We start from the raw sequence: 11,350 nt of genomic DNA, 5'->3' as shown, positions 1-11,350 counted from the left end.
CAGGGGTCGGCTGGGGTCAGTTCCAAAGCAAGTGGGCTCCTCCTTAGGACCCCTGCCTCTCAGACTAGCTGGTGCCTGCTGGTGAGACTTCAGAACTGCCAGGCCACAACTAGATGGACCGTCCAGACCAGCACGGAGGTGTCATTCGGTGTGCCCTCTCAGAGTGACCATCCCTGGCAGCCTGCAGGGCCCAGCTGAGAAGGAGTTCAATGCTGCGTGTCCTTGTCCCATGTACAATAGTGCTGCAATCCATCAGTAGCATGTGCAGCGGGTGAGGAAAGGGGGACCTGAGTTATGCATACCGGCCATTAGTCGTTCCTGGTACAGCCTCTTATTTTGTATTTCGAGAAACTGAGGCCCAGAGAGAAGAACGCCCTCATCCCATTTTCAGTCCTTACACTTCCGGGTTTGGCCTCTCCACAGACCTTTTGGCAGCTGCCATGACACAAAGTGAAAAGAGTAAAGTATGAATGTGACCAGGCAATCGTATTGGATCTGTCTGGACCCACACACTGTTCCTCTTCTTGGTCTTCTCCTTTGCCTATATTCCGTTTTAGTGTTTAATGTGTCTCATACATTGTGAAGGATGGTGGAACAATGAACATTGTGAGCCCACAGATCAACTCCAGAACTAGAACATTGCTGGTCCCTTGCATCTTCTCCTTCCCTGGAGGTCACCCCTCTCTGCAGTTTTGTGTTGGTTTGCCATTCTCTTGCTCACAGGCTTACTGAGTAAGTCTAAACATAAGATTGCTTTTTCTTTGTTCTCAAGCTTTAAAACATTGTTTTCTCTTTGTAGATCTCTAAAACATGCATTTTTGTACTCAACATTGTCCTCTAAGCTTGAGCTATCTTGCTGTATAGCAGGGGTCTGCTCTCACCACAGTGAAAAAGAAATTGTGGGACTGTTGTACAGTTTGGGTTTGCATTGCCCTGTCAGTGAGTATATGGGTCATCTTCTTCCCCTCTTCTTGCTCACAGTGCTGCTATGAACAGCATGCCTGCTGTGCCACCTGGGAATGGATTGGCATTATTCTAAGGCATGGGAGTGGGCACCCTTACAAGAAAATGCCAAAGTGAATTTCCGTGTGGCCAGAGCAGGTTTCACACCCATCACCTCCGTGTGCCGGCTGATCTGCATCCTCTCAGACCGTCGGTGCTGTTAGCTGTCTTCCTCACTGCGAGTCTGATGGATATGAAATCTCTCCCTGGGACCTCACCTCGAGCTTCCTGGCATCCTATTGCCATTGGGCAGCCTTGCCCGTGGTCGCCTGTGCACCCTGGTTCCTCCTCTACGACACACCTGCTGTGGTCTGTTTGCTCATTGCGTCTCCTCTTCCTGTGGATTTGTAGGACTTCTTGATGTCTTCTGGATACTGATCCTTTGCTTGTTGTGCATCTTCTAGAGGTCTTCTGCTTTTTGTGGTTTGTCTTTTCCCCAGTCATTTGGAGAAAAGACATTTGTATTTTACTGCAGTGAAACCTTTCAATTTTTTTATGCTTACTGAGCTTTTAATACCCTGTAAAAGAAATTGTTCCCAACCCCAAGTTTGGAAAGCTATTCCCACCCCGAAAAAACTGCTCTTTAACTTTGCTCTTTGAAATGTAGATTTTTCACATGTCTGGAATTGGTTTGGGGATGTGGTGTGAGGTGGGGATGGAATTCATTTTACCATATGGATACCAGTTGTCCCAGCACCATTTACTAAATGAGCCTCCTTTCTCCAGTTACAAGTCAAGAAGCCTTTTGAAAAATCCTAAGTATTGAGGTTTCAGGTCTTTGATAATTTGTAGCACACCTGCAGTCATTCACGGCGCATGGTCCGTGTATTCTCCCCACCCCCTTTTTTCCATTGCAGTTTGTGGTATGTGCACGTGCCCCAGAAGGCACTGTGTAGCCATCTATGGTTTTTAAAATGTTTATATATTTTTTATATTTTGAGAGGGGAGGGTGGAAGAGACAGAGAGAGAGAATCCTGAGGAGGCTCCACCCTGTCAGCGCAGAGCCTGATGTGGGGCTCAGTCACACAACTGTGAGATCATGACCTGGGCTGAAATCAAGAGTCAGAAGCTTATCCGACTGAGCCACCCAGGTGCCGCCTTCCATGGATGTTTTTGTGAGGATGAGAAAACAGGAGCACAGAGGAGGGTCGAGTGTGTCATGATCGCACAATGATTATGTTGGGTGACTCCAACATGGAGTAGGGCTCCGATACTCAGAAGGCTGGGTGGCATGCACAAGAGACATGGACTTCCTCACACTTCTGGAGGCTGGAAGCCCTGATGGAAGTGTGGCAAGGTTGGTTTCTGCTGAGGCCTCTGCTCCAGGCTTGCAATGGGCTGTCTCCCCATGGAGCCATTGTGTGGTGGAAAGAGCGAGCTCTGGGCCCCCCTGAGGACCCTATTGAACTTTGAGCTCCTGCCCACAGGCCCATCTCCAAGTATAGCCACACTGGGGGAGGAGCGCTGGGGCTTCGGCATACGAATTTGGGAGACATAGACATTTGGTCCATGGCAAGGGTGAGGGGGTTTCAGGGGCTGGGACATTCACAGGGCAAGAGGTAAGGCAGTGTTTGGGTTTTCCCAACCCCTGCCCAAGCTGAGTGATTGGACAGGAATCCTCATTTATCTATGCAGGGTTTCGCCTTTAGGCAGGGCTCATGGGAGGGCTGCTTTGTGCTATGCGTGTGACATCAGCTGAGGCTTTGCTCACCACGGCTGATGGCCAGAAGAGCCTTCATCCTTTGTCCTCTCCGAGGGACCATGCGGGCTTCCTCTCCACATGGTGGCCAGTTTCCAAGAGCAAGAAAGCAGAAGTTGCCAGCCCTTTCAAAGGTTAGGCCTAAACCTGGACTTAGCAGGGGGTCATTTCTGCCATCACAGAAGTGAAGGTGTATGACGTGTTGTGTGCTACGTTAACATAGTACAATTACCGTAGGCAGCCTCATGAGCACACTCATCTCCTCACATAACTGTCTTTGTTTTTTATGTTGCAAGCACCTGCAATCGGTTCTTAGCAAATTTCCAGTACACCATACAGCCTTATTGACAGTGGTTACCATGCTGGATGTTCGATTTCCAGACTTCCTCATCCTGCCTACACTGCAGCCTTATACCCTCTCACTGACATCTGGTGGTTTCCCCCACCTCCCAGCCCCTGGGGGGCATACAGACCTGGACCTGTCTTCTCTAGCCATGTGCTTGTAAATGCTGGAAACAGGCTGTGTTTGCTGTCACCTCCCAGGTCACGTCTCCTCTTGCCCTGGAAGCACAGGCTGGCCAGCTTTCTCCTCAGGCTAGCACAGACCCGCAGAGGACACGGGGCTGGGGCACACCAGAGCTGTGAACTTTAGAGCTGGCTATTTCAAATGCCACCGTCTGGGGCTGGTGCCACGGTGGCCAGCACACAGGGGCCCAACGACTGGAGCTGTAGGGGAGTGTGTGTGTTTTCCTGGCGTGAGGTCTGTGGCTTGGATCAGATTCTCTGATGGGACTCGTACCCAGAGAAGGGTGCCAAGGTCGTGACAATAGACCTGCTTTGAATCCATCTCTGTGACACGGGTGTGAGAGGTGGCAGTTGACCTGGCCCCTCTGAGCCCACTTCAGAGAAGCCATGATTTCTCGTGGGCCCCACTCACCACCCAGCACTTAGCAGGAGCCCAGATTCACTTACTCTCCTGTTTTGTTTGTTTCTACTTTGTCTGATGGGAAACTTGAAGCATGCACAAAAGTAGGCAAAACCACATAAGATGCCCCCCCCCACACACACATATCCCACTTCAATAATGGGGAGCTCACAACTAGTCTCCCCCCATCGTTCTCCCTGTCATATTATATATTTTCCAAGTTCTTTAAATATTTATTCATTTGTGAGAGACAGGGAGAGATAGTGTGAGCGGGGGAGGGGCAGAGGCAAGGAGACACAGAATCCGAAGCAGGCTCCAGGCTCTGGGCTTGAACCCATGAACCGCAAGATCATGACCTGAGCTGGTGTCAGATGCTTAACTGACTCTGACCTGCCCACATGCCCCTATTTCGTCCCCCAATTTTTTAAATAAAACCGCACTTACACTGAATGTGTGCCAGCATGGGCTTGCCCCCCTCCAGCCTCCCAGTAGAAATTCTGGTACACGATTCCAGCATGTACGTGCAGGGGGGTGAGTTTTCACACCACCAGGCCATTCTCACACACCCGCTGCATGTCCTACACTTCAACCCAATTCTGACACTCTGTCACTGGGGGGACCCTCAGACCTCACAGGTTGGTGCTCAGGCCTGCAAGCCTGCCCTGCCCCCACCCCACTTCACTTGACTTGGGAGCCCATGCCTCTGACTGAGCGGCTAGAAATCAGAGGTCCCCGTGCCTCCCCTGCTTGAGGTCACTAAGTGTGTGAGAGTGGCTCACAGAGCACAGGAACCTGCTTTACTCACTAGAGAACTACCTTTCCCTCAAAGGACAGGACTTGGGAGAGCCATGTTGGAGCATAGGGCACAGGGTTGGGGAGGGGCTCTGAGCTCCCATGCCCTGTGGGCACGCCACTGTCTCTGAACCTCCACCTGGTCGCCAACCAGAAGCAACCTGAACCCATCCTTTCTGGTGTTTTACCAAGGCTTCATTCCATAGACCCGATGGATCTTGTCATTGGCTGTTGGGGATTAATTTCAGGGGGTGAGACTGTAAGCTCCCATCCTTAGCTGCTTTCCAAACATCAGCTCACTGACAGGAACCCAGGTGTGGTGGAACAGCCATGTCACCGTCATGGCTCTGAAGTGACTTCAGGGGCTGCAGACAAGCAACCAAATATGGTAACAATAGATGTCCCCATGGCTCTCCTTTCTCAGAACATCCCCAGGCTTTGGGTGCTGTGAGCCAAGAACTGTGGACAAAGACCAAATGGATATGAGGAATACGTTCTGGAATCTGAATGACCAAATCTCTCTTTTGGGTTCATCACAATTTTGCACCTGGGTAACCAGGACCTGGATCAGGAGCCAAAGTTGAGCAGCACCGGCAAGCACCCAGGACCCCCTTCCATCGTCAGCCAGGTGACCTCAATCCTGACCATATGGGGTCTGGCTTGGCCTCTGGCTGCCAAGCTGTGGGAGGAGAGACCTCGATGCTGGCTGGTCACGAGGTCTTGAGCTGACACAGCCTCTGGGAGCCTCGGTCCCTATTATGCACAATGAGGACCGTGCTAGGCCTGGTAGATTGCTGTGAAAATCACCCAGAGTGTGTGTCAAGGCCCAGCTCTGGGCATGGCCCCTAGTAAGGGCTGAGTTAGGGGTGCCTCTCATCATCATCATCATTCACCTGTAAGTCCAGTTTTGCACTGGCTAAGCCGCTGGCATGCGTCATGTAGCTGCCGTGAGGGCTGGGGACAGCGGGGGCTTTCCAGACAGCGGACAGGTGGTGGCGAAGATGTTTTAGGGCATCCTGGAGAAATGTTCCTGGGCCAGGCAGTCAATTAGCTTCAGAGACAACCTCGGTAAAATCTGCCATTGCCATAGCAGATGTAGGAAAGGGCTTAGGGTACCCTCCTGAGACCAGCGAGGGTGATTTTCAGTCGGAGAAGCTGTCCCCTGGGTTTGAGTGTTCATGGGGCTGTGTGGCTAGATTGCAAAATTACTGAGTAAGACAAGATGCAAAAAAAAACTAAAAAGAGGAAAGAAAGAAAAAAGACTTTTTGAGTTAAGTGTGTTTCTGCTCCTGTAGCTCGCTGGCAATCACATCCAACTGGGGACGTCCAGGGATTATTCCTGAATGTGCTTGCTCACAGCCCTTTGCTCCTTCAGACTCAGGGAGCCCAGCTGTGACTTTATGCCCTTAACTGCATGCATTTGAATCCCCAAGTCCCTTTCCTTTGGATTGCAGAGCGGGAAGGCGTCGTTGTCAATGGCTGCCGTGTATTTCACAGTCTCAAGGAATGTTCAAGGATGCACACAATAGGATCTAAGTGTCCAGTTTCTTGACATTCAGGCTTGTGTCCTTTGTAAAGTGGTGTCACTGATGTCTGGGTACTTGAAAACCGAGCCAGTCGTGGGAAGAGATTTTGCAAATACCAAGTAGAGGGTGCAGCAAGGCCAACTAGCCTGTCCCGCACACTTACTCCTCCCAGTGCTGCCTCACAGGGCCCAGGGCACACAGTTCTTGAGCCACAGGCCCCCCTCTGGGGTTGCCCCCCAACTTCTGGATGTTCAGATTCTGCAAAAACAATTAGAGTCAAGGGGATGTGCACTGGAGGGACTTGGGGAATGATCCTCTAGCTTCTGGGAGGAGGTGGCTTTCAGGGTGGAATTCCAGGTCAAAAGATCAACAGTGTGATATCTTGGGGTCTGGGTCTGGGGACAGTTCGCTGAGGCTGGAGAAGGGATCCCATGGTAGCAGGGGACCTCACAGGTCCCCCCAGCTCATGTCCTTCAGTGGATCTCCCATAGTGGAAGCTACTTGCATCCTAAGCATGTGTTATCTCTTGTTGCAGGTCTGAAGGAGAGAGCTCCCGGAGTGTCAGGTATGTGTGTCAGTGGCCTCTGTTTGTGCATCTGGGTGCTGGGAATGGGTGGCTTTAGTTAAACCACGCACTTTGATGTGTCTGTGATGAGGTCGCACCAGTTCGGAGCCCTACTGCCTTGCCGCTCCAGGCCCTGGCCTGCTACCCGAGGACCATGGCCCTGCCGTGTGCTGGCTTGGTGTCCTGGGGGGAGAGCACCAGTTTACTGTGCAGGCTTATTTGGTTCTAGAGTGACCTTTCTGGGGTCACCTGCTTGGTGGTGATTCCATCTCCCCAAGGATGGCAGCGGTGTCCAGTTTACCTAGGCTGTGACTATCTAGGACCAGAAGCATCTCGGCTCAGACAGTCCCTGGGGCCAGACTGGGCCAGATGGGGCAAGTCTCTGGGCTGTTTGGTGGAGGGGCGGGCTCTGAGCAGCCTTGATTGATGTGGTATGTCTCCATGGCCCAGGGAGCACACGTTGCCTGCAGTTGAGAGCCCTGCCTCTCCTCACCCCCACCAGTGGCAGGTGGAGGGTCGGCATGGAGTGGGGTCACAGCTGGGGGTATTGACTGGATCCAGGAGAGGGCCTCCAAGGAACCAGACCCCAGGGTGCTCCTTCCTCAGCCCGGGGCCTAGGACCAGGCAAGTCTCAAGGGTTGAGTTGGGGGACCAAAATGGCCATGAGGGATGGGAGACACAGGCTGGTGATGACGGTGGGGGAGAAGAGTAGGAGCATGGAGGCAATTTAATGGCCACGGGGACACCCAGACCCATTGGCAGCAGATTTCTGACATCTGAAATCACTCCATGACCGGGCTGGGGACACAAGTTGAACATCCTGGGCCTGGAGCTGGGAGTTTTACACTTGTATATAAGGGGTCCACTAGGCAGCCTATGGCCAGAGAGGTGCAGATGGATGGCAGAGAGGCTGCATCATGGGCAGGCTCCTGGAATCATTATGGCAAGGCCCTGTTGTGCACCCATGCACTCGGCTTGGGCTTAGCCCGGGAGACATGAGTGATGATCCCAAGCCAGGGTGGTAGAATGGGGGAGTGGGGGGCTGGGCCTAAAGACCCTGAGTCAGGCAGAGTCCAAGCAGGGAGCAGAGGCATACTCAGGGTGAGGGGATGGAGCAGTGTCCTATGGTGGCTATGGATGGGGGGGAGGGCCAGGTGGCTCCCAGGACTGACAGGGGAGAGGAGGTGCTCTGAGAGATAGAGAATGGCCCAGGCGGGGAGCTGCAGGAGGAGGGGTAGAGGGCCTGGGAGGGCGCCCTCCATGGGCTGATGAGGAAAGGCCCCAGGTGCGCTCAGGTGAGTCCTGAGCAAAGCAAGGTGCAGAAGAGCGTCTGTCTCATGTTCTATTTGGGGTAAGCAGAGTTACATAGAAAAATGTCATTTTTTGCTCATCATGTTGCATAAATAAGCAATGGCAGGAGACCCGAGCAGCTCTTCCAGTGATCCCTGGGGAGGTGGGAAGCAGGGCAGGCAGAAAAGAGTGGCCATGAGCCTCCTTATAGTGTGCACCATGCTGTCGCTTGAGCTTGGAACTGTGCAAATGTATTTCCTTCTCCAGAAAACTTGTTAAAAGAGCTCTTTGAGGAGAGGGAGGGTTGCTGAGGGGTAGAGAGCATCCCCTCACTGGGGTATGCACAGACATTGGAAGGGGATTCACGTGGGGAATAGCCCCAGGATCTGAGCCCTCCCTGCTCTGTCTGATACACTCCCCCAGAAGGTGTTCATGGCTGATGCCGAGGGTCCTTCACCAAGATCTCCTGGGACCAGTGGGCTTTCATCTGTAGGTGCAGGGAGACCTGTGTAGGGTGGCTCTTTGGCCCTGAAGAGAGCTGGAGTGCCCGGCCCAGCCCCACCCACCCCTGCTTCAGGGTTCCCTGTTGGTGGGCTGTCAGGAACCTGATTCTGCAGGCCAGGTGAAGCAGAAGAGTGATTCTCTGCTGCAGGGAAGGGTGGAAGAGACGTTTCAGGGTGGGGTAGAGGATGGGGGGACAGGAACATCAAGGACCTGCTCCGGGAGAATAAGGAATGGGCTTGGAATGGGGTAGGGGGCAGCAGGCGGCGAGGGGGAAGGGTGTGTATGGAACTCAGGACCTATGTTTTCAGCTTGAGCCACGTGGTTCTCAGCCAGACACTTGGAGGTGAGGAGCCAGGCAAGGAAGAAAAGTGATGTGAGGCCAAGCAGAGAAGGCCACGTCTAAGCTTTTCTAAGGCTCAGGAAGCCAGCCCGTAACACCTTGTGCGCTGCTGTGGGGCCCTTGAGGATGGGCCCAGAGACCTTTAGAGGTGGTGGTAGAAGATGTTGCTGGGGCTTCAGGATGCTGGGGTCAGGCCTCAGCTGAGTCTCTGTCCTGTGTTGAATCTCTGTCCTGTGCAGCAGATTTCTGTCCTGTCTCTGTCCTGTGCCAGGCACGCGTTTTGCCCCCAGTGGGCCGTCTCGGTGGGCAGCACACCTTGGTCACATGACATACCCTCTGCTCAGCACAGGGGCACAGGACAGGAAGCCTCCCAGCCAGCCGAGCTCTGACCCACTCTTCTCGCTCCAAGCCACTACCCCCAGACAGCTGCCTAGTCTGCTTCCCAGGGAAGAAGGACCTTCCTAAATGGAGCCTGGTGGTGCGCGGAGTGTCCCCCCAGGGGCCTACTGGAAGCAGTGGTGTATAAGTCCAGTCTGACGGTGACCCTCCCTGCCTCGCCCTCCAGGGAGCACCTCTGCCCAGCATGGTAGCCATGGCTCCCACTGGGCTGTCTGCCTCCCTGGTGTGCAGCCCAGCTTCCTGCACCTCTCTCTAGGCCCCTTGCATAGCTGCCCAGCCGTGCTGCCCTCTGGTTCCAGAGGCATCCATGGCTCCCCTGCCCAGGTTGCAGCTTGTCTGTGGCATGAGTGCTGTTTCCTCTGCCCCGTGTGCTGGGCAGACACTTGCCTCTCTGAGCCCTCCAGCCGCTGCCTCCTCGATGTTCTGAGGGCTTCACAGCTGACGTGCCTGTGCCTGCTTAACCCCCTTCTCTTTTTGTGCTTGGATTTGCTCTCCATGTTCACTTTGATTTCCATCCTAGTGACGTGAGAACTTAGCCCCCGAGACAGAGGCCCCGGCTTGTGTCTCGACACAGAGCACAGAGCAGGCACCAACAGGCCAGGCCGCCATGGAGTGAATGCGCCTTGGTCTCTTGGGAGCCTTAGGCGCAGGGCCTCGCCCACAGAACTGGCACAAATTATTGTCTGCTCCATTGGATTCAGAACTCATCGGTATTTTCAGGCCATAAACCGGAAGGGGGAAAACATTGTACCATATGCCCGGCTCAGTGTACGCCCCTTCCTTTCCCCTGCTCGCCCCCACTGCCACAACAAACACCAACAGTCCTGCGCACGGGGAGCTGCACCTAAGAAAGTGGCTTCCACTCTCCTGGATGAGGTGTGCTAAATGGTAAGGAAATGCACCCTGAGAGCCCCTCCTTAGCCCACCCCTCCTCTGGGGTCCCTGCCTGCTGAGGTTTTGTTCTGGACACTCAGGACATGAGCCACAGCCTTTGTGGCTGTGGGAACGTCCCCAAGCAGCAGGGAGCTGGTTCTGCCTGGAGAAGCCCGTTGGCCAACAGCAATCGTGCACTACTTTTCCCTCCCCCAGCGAAACGTTTGCAAGCTCAGATGTGTCCATTTTCCACCAACGAAATGACTCAGTTTTGACAATTTTCCAACATAGGATTTGCTCCCTTGCTGGTGGGGTGCGTGTGTCTGTTTTTCAGTCTATTCTGAAGGAGGCTGTGGAGGCCCTCCACTTGGAACCTTGGAATGATATACTGGTTTGAGGGCTCAAGGAGGGAGGCAGGTAGGAAAAGAAGAGCTCTGCAGAGTTTGGAGTTGGAAAGAAGGATTAGCTGCGTGGAGGGCCCGGAGCGGGTGCTGACGCTGTGGCTCAGGTCCGAGGACCTTCTGCGGCGTCAAGTGTGTTATCTTTTGCCGCTCTGTGGTTCTCATCAACCCTTGGAATGAACTCAGTCCCGTTCCCAGATAGGAATCTGTACCATTGACTGAGGGTTTGCTCTGGGTGTCGGGGGGCCTGTGGTCAGGGGACCCACTGCACCTGCACAACCAGCCCCACCCCTTAAAGGGAGATAGGGTGTTCCCCAAGTTTTCAGCTCTGGGAGACTGGGGGGAGCAATGCTGCACAGCTTCCCTAGATCACAGGGCTTTCAAATGCGAATCCAAGACTTCCCGCCCAAACCTTTCCAGGACCTCTCCCTGGTGCTTGTGGCAGGTAATGTTTCCCAGGCCAGGTCCTTGAAGTGTCAGCCTCAGGAGGACCAGGCTGGGGCCCGGGACCCTAAATCTTACCCCCTTCCTGTGTGATTCTAACAGGCAGCCTGGACACCCAGCCTCTGACCAAGCGGGCCAGTGTCGGGCTGTGCCCGGCTCACAGGGGCAAGCTCACCAACCCCGAACTAAGCAGCTGCCCTAGATGGCCTCCCCGTGGAGGAATCCTAAAACCTCGACTGGCCTTTTCCAGAGGTCCCAGCAGGTTTCCCGGGACCCTGAGCAGCCAGCCAGTGAGCCCTGAGGCCTGCTCCGTTTGGGGGGCCTGGAAGCTGCTTCTGGACAACGGGGGCACGGTCACAAATGTTGTCTTCATTGGAGCAAAGACATGGATGTCAAAGCAATGAGTCGACATGAAGCCATTTTCCTGTGAACATCTCCCAGCACTCCGTGCCAAGGCGAGGCAGCCTTTGTCATGAACTGCGCCTTTTCTCCCCCAAACCCGAAATGAGAGCATGCAATTGATTGTGTGTGCAAGGTGGGAGGAAACGTGCCAGGGTTGGCAGACGAGGCTGGGATGTTTGTGGAGCTGG

The sequence above is a fragment of the Suricata suricatta genome, chromosome 12 (genome assembly GCF_006229205.1).
Source record: "Suricata suricatta isolate VVHF042 chromosome 12, meerkat_22Aug2017_6uvM2_HiC, whole genome shotgun sequence".
NCBI classification, from domain to species: domain Eukaryota; kingdom Metazoa; phylum Chordata; class Mammalia; order Carnivora; family Herpestidae; genus Suricata; species Suricata suricatta.
This window is presented reverse-complemented; position numbering follows the sequence as displayed.